Consider the following 18,086-nt stretch of genomic DNA (forward strand, 5'->3'; position numbering starts at 1 on the left):
GAGTCTGTATTAGATTCTGCAATGCCTTAGTGAAATAGGAAATGACTCCACAAACACATGATGAAAGAGCAGCGCTCCGAAAGCTAGTGCTTCAGTTAAACCTGGATGACGTTAACCTGGTGTTGGGTGATTTTAAACTTTGTACTCCATAATCCAACACCGGCATCTCCAAATTAATGAACTGGGGGTATGGGATGGAAAGTTTGGTTAGTGATCGTAGGAGGGAAGAAATCTCTGAGAACGGGTGGATTTGAATTCTGACATATGAAACACCGTGATGTGAGCGGCCAGAGCTTGAAGGAAAAAAAAACATCAACTTGAAGAAAATCACCACGTTAAAACAACTGCTGCCTTTGTGTTTCACAAATGACTGGAACACATAGAGCAATTAATGCCGTGACTTGGATTCGAACCAAGGTTACTGCGGCCACAACGCAGAGTACTAACCATTATACGATCACGGCACCCCACAGACAAGCACGCTAACCGACAGTAGTAAGTACAGTATCATAAGAAATGTTAGGCAGAACACCAAATGCACGATATCAGGGTTTAGCGAACCGTGGCAGAAATGTGGGAACACAGAATGGGCTGACCCTTTAACATCAGTGCCCACATTCCATCATTAATGTGCTGAAGGCTGAGATAAATAGATTTCTCCAAAACATCAAAGACTCCGGGGGACAGTTCAGATATTGTTATCTGCACATCCACCAATATCATTTATTGTATCCGTTGCTCCCAGTGTGGTCTCCTGTACATTGGGGAGACTGGACGCCTACTAGCAGAACGCTTTAGGGAACATCTCTGGGACAACCGCACCAATCAAGCACACCGCCCTGTGGCCCAACATTTCAACTCTCCCTCCCACTCTGCCGAAGTGCTGGAGGTCCTGGTCCTCCTTCACCGCCGCTCCCTCACCACCAAACGCCTGGAGGAAGATCGCCTCATCTTCCATCTCGGAACATTTCAAACCCAGGGCATCAATGTGGACTTCCTCATTTGCCCTTTCCCCAACTCACCCCAGTTCTAAACTTCCAGGTCCGCACTGTCTCCATAACTTGCCCTGACTTGTCCTACCTGCCTATCTTCTTTTCCATCTATCCACTCCACCCTCCCCCACGACCTATCACCTTCGTCCCCTCCCCCACTCAACTATTGTACTCTATGCTACTTTCTCCCCACCCCCACCTTCCTCTCACTTATCTCTCTACCCTTCAGGCTCTCTACCTGTATTCCCGATGAAGGGCTTTTGCCCGAAACGTCGATTTTACTTCTCCTCGGATGCTGCCTGAACTGCTGTGCTCTTCCAGCACCACTAATCCAGAATCTGGTTTCCAGCATCTGCAGTCATTGTTTTTACCAGGCTTTTGTTGAAATGCATGCTTCAATAGCAATGCAGTTTAACATCGGCTACTTCACGAGTTTCCCCACACAAGGCAGTAACCACTACTACTACATCGTCCCGTTCCCAGCCCCAGAATCAGAGAAACTGAGTGGCGCAGTCGTGAAGAACCAACTTGAAATCGAGATGGGAATGAGGTCGCAAGCTCGATGGCTCAACTGACGCAACCGGGGAATGCACGGTATTTCTATGATGGTTTAGAGGCGCAAGCAATTCCGAGGTTGGACGTGCTTCTGGTCAAAGGCGGAGCAGAAGGGAAAATTTGTTCCCGTTTATAATAACAGCAATCTACAGTGCATCTTGCTGAGACAGCTGAGTGCCACAACTGGAGCGTGGGCAGCTGGTTTGAAGTTTAATTTTCCTTCACCATCACCCACTTCCCTGGAATGAATTACTTTCACAATTTTCATTTCCAATTGTTTGATATCTCCCTGCAGTCTGCGGCTTTCTTCCTCATGATTAATTGCATGACTAACTGTTGTATGATCTGCACACTGATAAATGACGGCCACTACAAGTAAATATGAATCATTGATCTATATGAGAAAACAGTGGAACTCACTGCAGGCATGCTTCGTAGTTTTGCAGGCGACACCAGAATTGTAGATAGTGGGGAAGATTATCTAAGTTTCAAAAGGATCTTAATCCAATGAGTCGTTGAACTTAAAAATGTAACATGGAGTTCACTCTATATAAATTGAAGGTATTGCATTTTGGTACAACAAAAAGAGTATGGCTTTGCGTATGTTGGAGAACACGGAAGCTCGGGATGCCGGTACATAATTCCTTGTAATTTACATTAACAACAGACAAAATGGTTCAAAGGTATTTAACATACTTCCCTTCATTGCTCATTCCTTTGTGTATAGTAGTTGGGATGTTATGTTGAAGTTTTGCAGGACATTGATGAGGCATCTTCTGGAATATTATGTCCAGTTCTGGTCGCCCAGTTGTAGGACTGATATTATTCAGCTGGAGCAGGTTCAGAAAAGGTATACACGTTTGTTGCCTGTGGAAGGTTTGAGTTATAATGAAAGGCTGGATAGGCTGAGACTATTTTCAGATTCGAGATTGGGGTGCTGGAAAACCACATCAGGTAAGACAAAATCCGAGGAACAGGAGAATCATTTTGTTTTCGCGCAAGTGTCGTTCACCAGACTCTTTCCCGAAACGTCGATTCTCCTGCTCCTCAGATGCTGCCTGACTTGCTGTTCTTTCCCAGCACAACATTCTCGATTCTGATCTCTCATCTGCAGTTCTCATTTTCTCCTAGTTGAGACTGTTTTCACTGTAGGTTCATGGTTTGAGCGGCGACCTGACAGAAGTTTATGAATTATTGAGAGGCAATTTAGAGTTACTGATAGCTGCCTTTTCCCAGGAGGGGGATTTCAAGACGAGAGGGCATATGTTTAAGATGAAAGGACAGAGATTTTTTTAAAAAAAGACATGTGAGGCATTTTTTTAGGGAAGTTGTTTACGTGTGCAATTAACTTGCTGAGGAAGTGATGGATGAGGGTACGTTTGCAACATTTAAAGGACAATTGATTCTAAACATGAATGGGAAAGTGGGATTTTTGAAATAAATTTATTCATGCCTACTACGTCAGTTATTTCCCAGAGGGCATTTAAGAGTCAACCACGATATTATCCATCTGGAGTCTCGTGGGAGAGAGCAGATGACGATGGCAGGTTGCTTTCCGAACTGGCATGAGTGAATCAGATGGAGTTTCCACACAACTGATTCAGGTCATCACGAGACTCTTCAATTCCAGGTGCTTATTGAATTCAAACTCCACCATCTGTCGTGCCAGGACCTGAAACCTTTGTCCCCAAAATATTACCTGGGTTTTTGGATTAACACCACAGTAATAAAACTACAAGGGCATTATAACCACTCAGCGGGAACAGCAAGAGGCAGATGGGACTAAATTAGTTTGGCAGTATGTTCAGCATGGATTGGTTGGACTGACTGGCCTTTTATCATGCTGTATGACTCTATGATTGACGCTATGGAACAAATAGCTGGTTGGGATTAACAGCAGCATTGACAGCATAATCGAACACCTGATGGGATATGTAATCCTGCTGGAGTCTCCGGAGGTTGTTTTGCTCAGTGATCCCTTCCCACACACGGGACTGGTGAACGGCCTCTCCCAAGTGTTACTGATTAAATGAGGTTCCATTTCTGTGGTTAATTGAATCCCTTCCAGCAGTTCCCACATTTCCCTGCTTTCTCTGTGGTATCAGCTTCCTTTTTGTTCTACACAGGGTGAACGATCCTTTCACATTGTGTCCACACAGATACAAATCCCGTTTTCCATGTTGTTTCTGTGTTTTCATTCTTTCTCATTCACCCACAGGGTTTGAGTATGACTGGTCAGGACAACATTTATTCTTCGCCCCTCGTTCATTGCTGTCTGGCTACACCACAAACACGGATGTGATCCCAGCCTCGGGTGTCTGTCTGTGGGCAGTCTGCACATTCTCTGCGTGTTTGTAGTTTTATTTCTCCCTCTGACCAAAGATGTGCCAGTTACAGGGATCAACAGTGGGAGATGCTTGCTTATGGGATAGGGGATACCACGGGGTCTGGTGGGATGCGCTTCGGGTGGATGTGTGGATTGGAAGGGCCGACTAGCCTGCTTCCCCACACGGTGGGGATTCCTGAATTAAGGGTCATCTCATGTTTTTTTCTGGTCCTGGAGTCTCTCGTAGGCAGACTGGGTGAAGATGGTAGAATCCCCTGCATAAGGACATGAATGAATGGGATTGCAGGAAATTTAAGTCATGATCTCTGTTCTTGAGGTCAGGCTAGCATTTCAGGTTTTATTCGTCGAACTTAAACATCACCCAGTTCCAGTCGCCATGGATGACTAGTTTAAAATATCACCCCATCACCACATTCTCCAGGTTGAAGTCTTGACTGTGTGGAAGAAACTGATACTGAGCTGATGCGAGCAAATGTAGCTGCTACCGCCAGTGTCGGAAACACAAATCCAAAGAGCAAAATCATCTTTCAAACCCACCACTGCAAAGTTAAGGGCTCAACACGCTCCACTTATGCCACTCAGCTATCTTAGAAAGATGCACTGTAAATCGCTATAATAGTATAAACGGGGACAACCATTCCCTTGAGAAGGAGCACACTCAACCGAGGAATTTCTTGCGCCTCTCTACCATCACAGAAGGACAGGACGCTCATCTATTGCGTCACTGGAGCCAGAGAGTAACTCTGCACACTCATTCCCATCCCAATTTCCAGTTGGATCTGGGCGGCTGAGCCGATGTTAAGCTAAAATGCTATTGAAACATACATTTCAATAATATCCTGTACTGGCCCCCGAGTCTTTGATGTTTTGTCGAAATTGATCAATCTCATTTTTCAACATTCTCATTCAAGGGATCTCCACAGCCTCTGAGGACATCGAACTGAAAGATTCAGCTCATTCTCAGTTCCGACATGTCACTGAGTACTGATATTGTACATTTGCTGTTCTTCCGAACATTCCCTCTGCTAGTATACTTATTGCTGCTTGCAAGCATCCTGTTCTGTGGTAACTGTGATCGTGGTTGTCGATATTTTGCATTGTGACCACAGCAACCTCGATTTGAAACCAAATCACGGCACTAAGTGTTCTCTCCGTTTTCCTTTTTCTGACTAATGCTAAGAAATTAATTGTTTTACCTTCAAATTCCGCTCTCTTACATCTCTGCGTTTCATATATCAGGATTCAAACACACCCGTTGTTGGAGATTTCTCTCCTTCCCACGATCATTAAACCTCCTTTCCGTCCCTCCCCCCCCCCCCCCCCCCCATTTCTCCGAGGCAATGCATAATCTACCACTCTCTTTCACATTCATACTGTTCTGTCTGTGCTGCTGCTGCGATCATGGCTGTTGGGTGAACGTGGCCCAATCCCACCATCGGGACCTTCAAACAAGTCGATCCATTTGGATACCGCGGTTGTGAAATCAATCCCCATGTAGCAGCTTTTACTGACATAGGTCAGAGACAATTGGAGCGTCAGGCTCATGGAAAATACCCAGGGCAGTTTTGGTGAAAAGACATTTTATTGGAAAAGATCAGCTTTTATGGCTTTCTGCGTTGGTCTTGTGATAATTTCATAGGACTGATAATCCAGAGACCGAGGTATTCTGGGTATTCGGGCTCGAAACCCACCATGCCATGATTGTCAAATTTGGATTCTGAAAATATTTACAAGTAAGAATCTAATGATTACTATAGATCCATTGACAATTGTTGAAAACAAAATCTGTTTCACTGATGTCCTTTCAGGATGGAATTTTCTATCCTTACTTGGTCTGGGCTGCATGTGACTTCAGACTCAGAGCAATATGGTTGAGTCTGAATTGCCCTCTGGGCAATTCGGAATAAGTAATAAATTCTGCTTAACCAGACTCGTCCTCATACTAATGCAGAAATGTTAAAACAAATGCTCATTAGGCTCAAGCAAGAGTGTTGTGTGCAGTTTTGCAAGTCACGTTATAGCAAGGATGTGATCACTCCGAGAAAATTGCAGGAGATATTTAGCAGAATACTGTTTGGGCTGAAGAGGTTCAGTTGTGAAGAAAGTCAGGGCAGAGTGGAGTGTTTGTCGCAGTGCAAAGGAGATGTAGACAAGACATGATTGAGTTAGGGTATGGACAGGTTTGATTGAACGAGTTTCCCATTGATGGAGGGATCGATCAGCAGGGGCCAGAGACTTATGGAGAAAGACAGAAAGCTTTGAGAAGATGTGCGCAAAAAACTTTATCAGCCAGTGGGTGGTTGGAACTTGGAATATACTGTCTGCGTTTTTCAGAGTGGCAGAAAAGCTTATAACCTGAATAAATATGCAAATGTGAACTTTTGATGCCAAGACATATACGGCTATGGGGTAAGCATTCCGAAATGGGATTCAGTTCATGAGGCAGTTGTTTTTGACAAGTGTGGCCACATTTGATTGAAGGGCCTCATTTGACACTCTTGTCCTTGGTAGTATAATGGTTAGTGGCCCCGCCTGTCACGGGGCTCAATTTTCCGCTGGGGACAGTGTAAACGTTTTAAAAATGTCGTTCCATTCCCAAGTGCGGGTATTGATACCTGTCCTTCCATTCTCGATGGGGCATATCACACGAAGGACATTGCTGCCTGAATAAAGGTGGGGAAGGACTGCAGCTCTCAGGTTGGCGGAGTGTCAGTGAAAGTGCAAACACGTGACTTCTGCAAATGTGACTGTGTTGGAATGAAAAGCATTTGACAGACTTGTTCCGGATTGATGTGATTACTAGAAGCAGGAAGCTTAAGAAGAAACAACATAAACGCATTCAAATATGAGTACAGAAACATTTCCCACAGCACGAATTAAATTGTAAAGGACAGAGTAGCGTTTCGATACATTTGTTTTGATGAGTTTCACCAGGGTATATAACCATTAAAAAATGATACAGCATTTGCTCAGTATGATGGAACATTGTCTCAGTAATTCGCACTACTGTTCAGAGGGAGGGTTAGGTTGATTGGCAAAGTTAAATTGCCCTCTCCTGTCCAGTGAGTGAATTAAGTAAGTTAGGAGAATGAGCCATGGGTAACGCGGGAATAAGGTCAGAAGTGACAGGACGTCTGGTTATACTCCTACAGGTTTATTTCATATCATGGGGGGGTGGGGGTTCCCCTTCTTCAGGTGAAATATAAGGAAATAGGGAGGGGAGCTAGGTCTGGGTGAGATGCTCTTCAGAGAGTCAACACCAGCTCGATTGACTGAAATGCTCTTTCTGCACTGTATGATTCTGTTATTCTATGAAATGATAATGACGGTGTTTACTGCGGTATAAAGCCATTAGAGAAGATGCTGTTGGGGGTGTACTGAGGATGAGATTTTATTCACTTGTCTTCTTGGAAAATTGAGAACAGTTATCCCTGAACCAAGGAAGACTTAATGGGTTTCTTTCAGGTTATGAAATGTTTGGTCAGAGTAAATAGGTGGAAAATTCCCTCTTTCAAGTAAGTAAACATCTAGATGTCAGGCATTCAGTACCTTTGATAAACTCTTTGAAGGACAAAGTAATGATGAGAACAGAATCGCAGTCACTCCGAGAATCTGTTTTTCAAAATATTTGGAAAGGCACATTTGGTGACATACAAGGAATAAATTTCACAAGGAGAGCGACAGCGTGTGGCTAGGTAAAGGTGCAGAGGTGGGGTGAAGTCGGTCGGAAGTTGCAGGGAAACAATGTCTAAGTTGGTTGACTTTAAATGTAAAGAAATTTATTTAATGTGTGCAGCTGAATAAGATTCTGTTCCAAAACTCTGCATTTTGAAAGATTTGGCATAATTTTCCACCTAAAGCATTGTAAATGGAACTGAGTGGATTTTTATTTATTGTGAAGGGAAGATATTACATAATTAATAGGAAGTGACCAGTTGCTTGGAGATCGACTTCCTGCTTTCATCACATGCGTTAAGGATGTGAGAACAAACACCATGATGTTTGGTCCATTTAATACTCAGTGAAATCTGCTAAAGCAACGAGCAACAAAATTGGTAGGTTTTCTTTTGCACTTTAACCCTCTGTTTTTCTAAGCAGTATTTTCCTTAAGCTGAAATAAAGTCAGAGCAAATTTGAATACAACATTAATCGTTCCAATGAGATATATCTAATTCACTTCTGATTATTACAATGAACATTGTTTGGTTTCAGCAAAATTAAAATGAAACAAACAAATCAGCATTTCTTGCGATTTAATCCAATTCAGGTTCAGCCATATGAGAAAGGCCATTGAGTGACAACATCGCCTTTAGTTCACTCACCATGACTGCTTTTTCACGTGAGAGAGAAAGTGACTGAAAAAAGTTATGAGTCAAATGTAGGTGTAAATATGACGGAAAATTCTTGTCCTGTTTCATTCTGACTTAGTTCTGACTCAGAAAGTATTAGTAACAGCTATTCATTCGGACCAGCATGGCTATTTATTGGAATTTGCTGTTATTATAATTCTACCAAAAGCAGAAACACAATGGTGTGGATTCGATTCCGCTCTGGAACTTTCTCATCCATGACTTTCACCACGTGTAACCTGATGAGGTCACATGTCACCCCACTACAAAATGTGCTGAAGAGACCGAGCGATTATGGTGGTGGGTTATTATATCGCTGTGCTCCACATTCACGGGTTCGAGTCACACTCTGGTTGCTAACTTTACCCACCGCTATAGCGGTTTTTCTTTGCACATCACATTCTGGTATACACTGGATCGAGAATCTTGTTCTTGCCCTTTACTGCACGGGAGATTCAAAAATAATCGACACCACATTAAAGTTGAAATGAAGAATGAGAGCAGTCATTCTATTCAATTGTAGATTAAATTGGTGTAATGAGAAAGAACGCATTTTTCTTTCCGCCTTACATTCAATCTTGTCTTTCTATAAATTTACATCGAAAGAATGAGAAAAAAATAACAAGCGATCGGAAACACAGGTTTATCCAGTGGGGTTGTTCATGAGTATTTTAACCTAATACTTCACACAATGATCTGAATAGTATTTCAAACAGTCACTCGGAATTGGCACTGCAGAAAACCTCTCCAATGAGACGAACCTTTCATTCTTTCACAAATTTCTGCTGTGTGAGAATTATACAACGATCCATCATCCAGCGTGTTCACTGACTTGCCAACTGTATAAGATCTAGCAACTTCCTTCAGCAACCACAGCTTCTGTACACAGCCACCTGTGCTGAGCCCAGTGTCATTTGTTGCTCCCAGGTCACAGCACATTTCTTCTTGCTGAGTTTATGAGCCTTGTTCCTCATCTGTCTGATCTGTTTAATAAACTTTTTCTGTCACTTCATCCCATCCCCTCACAATTCTGAACTTATGAATAAAATAAGGCGTTGGACCAAATGTTAAACCAAGTGGAAGTATGCTATTCAGCCCAAGTAGTCTGCTCAACTATTCAACAAACTCATGGATGATCTGATTTGGAAATGCCGGTGTTGGACTGGGGTGTACAAAGTTAAAAATCACAGAACACCAGGTTATAGTCCAACAGGTTTAATTGGAAGCACACTAGCTTTCGGAGCGATGCTCCTTGATCAGGTGATAGTCACCTGAGTATCACTTGATGAACAAGCGTCGCTCCGAAAGTTAGTGTGCTTCCATTTAAACCTGTTGGACTATAACCTGGTGTGTGTGATTTTTAACATAGTTAATCTGATAATCTTGAATTCAATTCTGCTCACTTAGCTCGACAAAGTTTCATCATCTTTCTGATTAACTTTCTGGCACAGTTTGAATATACCCAACCACACAGTCTCAACAGCGGTTACTGGAAAATGCCACAGATTCTTTGACCCCTGAGCAAATAAATTACTCCTCATTTCTGAATTAAATGGGCAATATCTAATTCTGAGATTATGTCTATTGGTGCTCTCCTCAGAGCACAGGGCAAGCCACCTGCCCGTATCTACCCTGTCAAGATCCCACGAATATTGAACGTTTATAATTGTTATTATGTGATTATAAAGTTCCCCTCCTCCTCCTTTGTTTCAAGGATAATAATCCCAGCCTAACCAATCATTCCACGAAGTTCTACTGTATACAGAATTAGCAACATGTTTGTACATCTGCGCTGTCCCTTACATGTAATGAAGGCAGGTGGAGAGGCGAGGAAAAGGGTTGAAATTTCAGGCGCAGATGGGAATTGGAACTTGAAATCAGAAAGCGATTAGAATCGTATTGACCCACAGAAGAACCAAATACAGCGAAGATAACTCTGACAAATGAGAATCTAATCATATTCTATTGACATTCAATGGCTTCAATGTAACTGAATTACTCCGTGTAATCATCCTGGGAGCTAGTATTTAGGGGAAATGGAACCTGACCACCCATATAAATAAGTTGACGACAAAAACTTGTCCGCGGATCGACTTTGATTATTAACTCAACTCTTGTCTCCGTGAAGCCGACATCGTCCACAACGCACAAATTTGATGTTTAACAAAACTCTCTCCATTTGCCGAGGTGGGTGCAGCTTCAATACCACTGAAGGAACTGGGCATCCTCCACGACAATGCAGTCACTTTACGGTATATTGTTCAACCCCTGAATATTTATTCCTTTAACTGCTAAGGCACAATTGCAGCAGAGTTCACCACATAGAAGATTCACTGGAGTAAGTCATCCAGGCCGTGTTGACAGAACGTTCAAAGCTCAAAAATTGTACTGACTATAAGGACAAGATTGAAGATGCACTGAACCTTCACCATTTGCAAATTACCCTCCAAGGCACATATCAGCATGACTTGGAGGGGAATCAGTGATAAATTCATTGAGTGGTGAAGTAGGTTGATGGGCAAAGATTAATACTTCAGCCCTCTATCTTTCATCTTTCAATTTTTAAAAATGTAGATTATTGCATGGACCAGACTTGTGCTCATTCCTTTAGTTGTTTCCTAAACTGGCGGTTGCTAAAGATCGAATATCATCCACAATCTGTGGTCAACAATAGAAAATACCCAAAAATCTCTCGAACAACTGATGTCCCTGTCCAACAATCTTCAGGGATCTGTGAATGTCCACTCCAAGATCTCTTTGTTCCTATACACCACTCAGAATGCTCATTGTTATTGTTACAACTCCCCAAATTCACTACCACTCATTGGTCTGGATTCAATTCCATTCACCATTTTTCCTTTCCACCTGATGGATAAATCCCTGCGGTCCCTGACATTATTCATGATAGTCAACTACACAACTATGTATCGTTAGTAAACTTCTAAGTCATGACTCCTAATAAAAAAAGTTTGATTTATTGATCTACATCAGGAAACAGTGGTACTTCACTGGGAAAAATCTTCCAAACATGGTTCCTTGCTGCATGGGATGAACAACTGCCATGTTCCAATCTCCAAGGGTTGCTAACCCAGTATCTCGCCACTACATTTGCAGATGACACAAAGATTGGAGGAGAAGCCAGAAATCATAGGGGACTGTCAAAGAATGAAGGGAAATATAGATAGACAGAAGGGTTGAGCGGAGAATTGGCAAATGGTGTTCCATTCAAGAAAATGTGAGGTGATGATTTTGGGAAGTCTAATTCCAGAGCCAAGTATACAGTAAACGGAACCGCCTTGGGTAAACTTGATGAGAAGAGAGATCTTGGAGTTCAGGTTCTTTGTACGCTCAAGGTGACTGCACAGGTGGATAGAGTGGTCAAGAAGGCATATGGCATTCTTGTCTTCACCGGATAGGGCATTGAGTATAAGAGCAGGCAAATCCTGCTAAAATTGTACAGGAGTTTGGTTCGGCCGGGTTTAGAATACTCTGTACAGTTCTGGTATCCAAATTACCAAAATTATGTGGACGTTTAGGAGAGGATGCGGAGAAGTTTTACGCAGATGTTGCCTGGTATGGAAGATGCAAGCTCTGAAGAGAGGTTGAGTAGGTTACTTCTGATTTCATTAGAAAAAACGAGATTGCTGGGACCTGATTGAGGTCTACAATATAATGAAGGGTACAGACAGGGTGACTAAAGATAAGCTTTTTTCCAAGATGAGTAATTCAATAATGAGAGGTCACGTGTTCAATGAGAGCGATAGACATGGAAAGTATTTTACACAGAGGTTGGCAGGTGCTGGAATGCGTTGCCAGCAGAGGTAGGAGAGGCAGGCATGGTAGATTTATTTCAGGTGCGCCTGGACAGATGCATGAGTAAGTGAGGAGCAGAGGGATACGGATGCTTAGAAATTGGGCGACATGTTTAGATAGTTGATTTGGACTGGCTGAGGCTTGGCCGTCCAAAGGGCCTGTTCCTGGGCTGCACATTTTCTGTATTCTTTGTTCTTCTTTGTTCACTACACTACCAACTGAGGGTTACAGGTGAAGTAGTGTTACTTCTGCAATCATAATTACTTATGCAAGGTAAATGAACTCACACCAGTGCACAATTGTTTCAAGCAAGAGCTGAGTCAACAAGAATGAAACCTATGTGAAGGAAATATATAATTGTTTTCCAATTAGCTAAAATGTGCATAAAGAATGAAACGTGCCTGCAAACAATGGTAGATGGTACAGACAAATAGATAAGGTGCTGTGACGGTGTAGGTTAAGCCAGATATGCTTGTACAATCAGTGGTTAAAAGCATTTGTTTCCCATTTCTGCAAAGAACAAACAAAAAATAAACCCAATTAAAAGGTCTTAAGGTTCAATATGGTTGGGTAAGGGAGGAAATGTCACAAGTGGTGGAAATAGATCGCAGTGAAGGAGGATATACCTAACAGTTGACCACAGCCAGGATGTGGTGACAAGGCCAAGTAAAAGCTGCACTTTGTTATGCACAAGGCCGCATAAGGCAAGAGATAAACAATAGTAATGGGCAGCGGGTTTGGAGTAGTGAATCCCATGTACTTGCTAAACTCTGCGAGTCTATTTCAGGCACCACGCTTGCAAGTGTATAATAAACATACTGATTGCTTCATATCTTGTCTCGCATGAAATTATTGAAGTTTGTGGGTTTAGTTTCTCACAATTGGGGGATGGTCCGCGATATTCTTCCATCGCCGGGGGGAGTGGCTGGCCCTGGACACTGGGAAGAGGCCTCCCATTCACAATTGAGGAGCGGTTTCTTGTCCCAGTTTTGTCCACTCCCTTGGGCTGCTGGCACGAATCCCACAAGAGAGACATCTGAATCAGACAGTGAAAGAAGGTCGATAAAAAATATGGAAAAAAAAGGGGCCAGGCAACTCTGTGCACAGACCAACGTCAGAAAACTGACTTTTAAGTATTAACTTGGTGGCCGGGAAAAGGGGTATTTAATCGCTGAGGGATTGATGAGCGGCACGAGAAATAGGGGGTAGGCAGAGTAAGTCAAACTGTCACGGAGTAAAGGAAGAAAAAGTCCCTGGTAACATTCCTCCTGAAAGTCCGTTGGGGAGGATGTTGAGGGAATGGACAAGTAACACCTGTACAAGGGGAAAAGATAAAAAGAAAATGATTGAATATTGTTGTTTATTATGGACCAAAGAACCAATCCTTCATCCAGCTGTCTTCTGGCCAAAGTATGATTCGGATGAGGATTGGGTATGTCAGTATTTCGATTTGTATATGAATAAAAAACAACCATTTAGTCAAGAAGAGGCGGACTATGCGTCCTGTTGGACGGGCAGTTTGGGAATGATGGTAGTAAAGACAAAGGATTCCCCCTCTGCCCCACCCAGTCCCTGGGATCCTTTTGCCTGTTTGCACTCCCGTACCATAAAATCAGATTAGGTGAAAATGGGGAAGGAGGAGAGACAGGCAGACAGGGACAGGGAACGGATGACCCACAAGAGGAGAATGAAGGGACGGTGGACAGGGATGTTGTTGTTCCTGACCATCAAACCTCAACAAAAGGAAAGGTAGATAAAGTAGATGTAGAGCAGGCCTCTGGAGTATCTAAACCAAAGCGTAAGGGGGATGAACAAAAACAAAAAAAAGGGGAAGAATATAAAGACTTATCCCCTTCGGGATGTACCAATAGGGGACAAAGAGATTGGGTTTGTAAGTGCCCCCTCACCAGTGGGGAGTTCAGAACATTTAGAAAGGAGATGAAAGTCCTAGTTGAGGATCCGGTAGGGCTGTCTGAACAAATTGATCAATTCTTGGGGCCCAGTCTGTATACGTGGACTGAGAAAACGTCTATTTTGAATGTACCTTTTACTGGGGAAGAAAGGGGACTTATACCAGGAGCAGCCATTAAAATATGGGACAGAGAAGTTCCCATTGGGGATGGGGATACGGGTCAGGGAGAGACGGAGTTTCCACTCAGAGGCAGCCAGTGGCAAAATCAAAACCCGGAGCATAGGGAAGAAATTAGGGAATTGAAAGACCTGATTCTAAAAGGAATAAGAGAGGCAGTTCCAAAGTCGCAGAATTTGACTAAAGCCTTTGATGTTAGACAGAAGAAAGGTGAGACTCCCTCAGCTTTCTTGCAAAGATTAAGAGACTCAATGCGGAAATATTCTGGAATGAACCCTGAACACCCATTGGCACAGGGTTTTTTCAAAGTATGTTTTGTGACAAAGGCATGGCCAGACACAGAGAAAGATACTGAAGATCGAAGGGAGGAGTGAAACACCATTAGATGAATTGTTAAGAGAGGCACAGAAAGTATTTGTAAAGAGAGAGATGAGAGACAAAAACAAAAGGCAAAAATGATGGTAACTGCGGTTGATGAGGTAGTTAAGAAAATAATGGAACCAATAGTGAGCAACCGGAGTGGCGGGTGGCAGCATGTAGGACAGAGAGGAAAAGGAGAGGGAGAGGAAAAGGGGGAACATTTGATAGAGGGTTCGGGCGACAGGGGCAGAGATGGAAGTCTCCACAGGCAGGATGCAGTTATTGCAGAAACTCGGGCATTTTAAGCGGGAGTGTCCTGATCTACAAATGGAAGAAAGGGCAATGCCGCTTATGAATTTTGATGAAGAATAGGGGTGTCAGGGGTTGCTGCCTCCGGCGAGCCACCAGGAACTCTTAATAAACTTGAAGTTGGGACCCTGTGGGGAAGAGGTAGTCTTCCTAGTAGATACGGGGGTAGCACGGTCATCGCTGAATTTTAAACCAAGTAAAGTAGAAATATCGACACGGTCAATTACTGTTTCCGGCGTAACAGTGGAAGGAGTTATTGTTCCAGTATTTGAACCTATGATGATAGAAGGTCCGAAGGATACAGTCACAGTGGAACTGCTGTATTTCCCTGATATAGGAAGGAACTAACTCGGGAGAGACGTAATTATCCTCTTAGGACTGGAGATTTGATTTCAGGAAAAATAATTAGTATAATTAGAAAAATAATACAATGGCAATATTAACAGAAGATGTGGAGAGAGAGATAGACCCTATTATATGGGCTTGAGAAGGGAATCGTGGAAAACTACAACTCCGTCCCCTAGTAATAAGTTTAAAAAGGAAAGGAGACGTTGTTTATGAGCGACAATATCCCATTTCCATAGGAGGTAAACGAAGACTGCAGCCAGTAATTGAGGGGTAGAGATGGACTGTTGGAACCATGTATGTCTCCTCATAATATCCTAATTCTACCAGTGGAAAATCTGATGGAACTTCTCGATTGGTGCAGGATTTGAGAACATTGAATCGAATAGCCACCAGGAACTCTTAATAAACTTGAAGGTGGTATCCTGTGGGGAAGAGGTAGTCTTCCTAGTAGATACGGGGGTAGCACGGTCAGGCACTATAGAACAGGTCAGGCACCCAATGGTTCCAAACCCCTATACATTATTAAATTAGATCCCTCATGACCACAAATGGTTTAGTGTGATAGATTTAAAGGATACCTTTTGGGCTTGTCCCTTGGTGGAGGAAAGTAGGATTTTTTTTTTGCCTTTGAATGGGAAGATCCCAAGACAAGACGTAAACAGCAATACTGGTGGACCATGCCCCCCAGGGGTTTACGCAATCCCCGAATTTATTTGGACAGATGGTAGAACAAATATTGGAGAAATTCAGATGCCCCAAAGGAACTGCGCTGTTGCAGTATGCAGACTTTGTAACTGAAAAGAGAAGAGAACGTGTAGTAGAAGCCACTAAAAAAAAATTGAATTTCCTTGGTCAGCAGGGACTGCGAGAATCTAAAAACAAAATACAATATGTGGAGCGAGAAGTGAAATACTTGGGACATTTAGTTATGAAAGCGAAAGATAAGCCTGGAACAGTTAGAGGGAACAGTGGGGATTCTGCTGCCAAGGACTAAACGGGAATTACATAATTTTTTGGGTTTAACAGGATATTGCAGATTGTGGATTGATCCTTATGCTCAAAAGACGAATACATAAAATCGCAAACAATGAGAGAAGGAGCCAAAGTGTCTGAGTTGGGAAGAAGAGGAAAAATAACTATTTAAGAATTCAGAAGAGATCTGATCCATGCCCACGTGTTAGCCTTACCTTCTCTAGGTAAACTTTTCCAGCTCTTTGCTACTGTAGATAAGGGAGCGGCTTTGGGAGTATTAACCCAAAGGTGGAGAGGAATGAAACAGCCAATAGCATATCTTTCGAAGCTATTGGATCCAGTATCCCGGGGGTGGACTGAGTGTGTGCAGGCCGTGGCTGCCACTGCACTGTTGATGGAGGAAAGCCGAAACCTTACATTTGGTGGAGCTCTAATAGTAAGCAACCCACAGCATGTGAGATCGATCCTAAACCAAAAAGCTGGGCGATGGTTGACAGATTCGCGTGTTCTGAAATATGAGGCAATATTAATAGAAAATGATGATCTAGTGTTGGTCACTGACAATTGTTTACATCCAGCTGCCTTTCTTTGGAATGGAAAAGGAGAATCTCCTCAGAATCCAGAACACAACTGCCTTGACATTATAGAATACCAAACTAAGGACCGCATGGACTTGAGTGATGTTACCTTCATGCAGAAGCCTGACGTTTTATACACGGATCATCCCGGGTGACTGAAGGGCAAAGATATAATGGGTATGCAGTTGTAGAAGGGACGAAATGTAGTGTGGTAGACGCATCAAGGTAGCCAAATGGGCATTAGAAAATAAAGAGGGAGCAGTATACATTAACTGTAAATATGCATTTGGTGCTGTGCACATTTTTGGAAAGATATGGCTGGAAAGAGGACTGATCAATTGCTGGGGGAAGGAATTAGCACATGAGGAGTTGATTAAACGGGTCTTGGAGTCCGTATTACTCCCATGAGTAGTAACGATAGTGCATGTAAATGGTCATCAAAAAGGAAATGAACCAGAAGTTAGGGGGAATAGATTAGCCGATGAAGTGGCTAGGGAAGCAGGCCTGGAACCACAAGGAGTGGTGATTCATTCCCTAATACCTACTGTCCCTGATCCTCGGGAAGCTCCTATATTTACTGAAAGAGAGGAAAAATAGATGAACGATTTAGGGGCTGCAAAGACTGCAGACGGGCATTGGATGTTACCTGATGGAAGGGAAATGTTAAACAAATGGTGATGCGAGAGATTAAGGCTGTCCTACACCAAGGCAGCCATTGGGGAGTACAAGCAATGTGTGATTTAGTTCTTAGGGAATATGGATGTAAAGGAATATATACAATTGTTAAATACATATGTGAGGTATGTGTAATATGCAGAAAGGTAAATAAATAAGTCTTGAGAAAACAGAACCCGGGAGGAAAAGACACGGGATTGAGACCCTTCCAGAGTTTACAAAAAGATTATACTGAACTACCCAGAGTAGGAAGACGAAAATATATGCTGGTAATAATAGATCATCTATCTAGTTCGGTTGAGGCATACCCCCGAGCTACCGCCACTGCGAGTGGCATGTCTACAACAATATTAGAGCACAAAATTCTCTGATATGGGCGAGTGAACCATATAGATTCCGACCAAGGAACTCATTTTGCCTCTAATGTGTTACAGGAGATAATGAAATGGTTGGGCATTTCCTGGGTATTCCATGCTCCATAGCACCCATCATCATCTGGAAGGGTTTTGAGAATGAACCAAACACTCAAACGACAGCTCTCTAAATTGATAATAGAAACTAGACTCCCTTGGACCAAATGTTTACCTGTAGCTCTCTTGCGAGTACGAACAGCCCCAAGGAAAGATTTGGGACTACCCCCCTCTTTGGATTACATTATCTGGGAACGAATGGAGAATTGCCAATTCTCGAAACTCAAGA

At 42.9% G+C, this 18,086-nt stretch overlaps 1 non-coding gene across 1 annotated transcript; it reads right to left on the minus strand.

Moving 5' to 3' along the window:
• Window positions 1-392: 392 nt before the first annotated feature.
• On the minus strand, window positions 393-464 carry trnah-gug (transfer RNA histidin (anticodon GUG)). Its single transcript has one exon. It is a non-coding gene; the product is annotated as a tRNA-His (tRNA).
• Between the last annotated feature and the right edge of the window lie 17,622 nt (window positions 465-18,086).

Source organism: Chiloscyllium plagiosum, unplaced genomic scaffold, assembly GCF_037043375.1.
Source record: "Chiloscyllium plagiosum isolate Xiang-an unplaced genomic scaffold, Cpla_swu_hap1 HiC_scaffold_13, whole genome shotgun sequence".
Taxonomy (NCBI): domain Eukaryota; kingdom Metazoa; phylum Chordata; class Chondrichthyes; order Orectolobiformes; family Hemiscylliidae; genus Chiloscyllium; species Chiloscyllium plagiosum.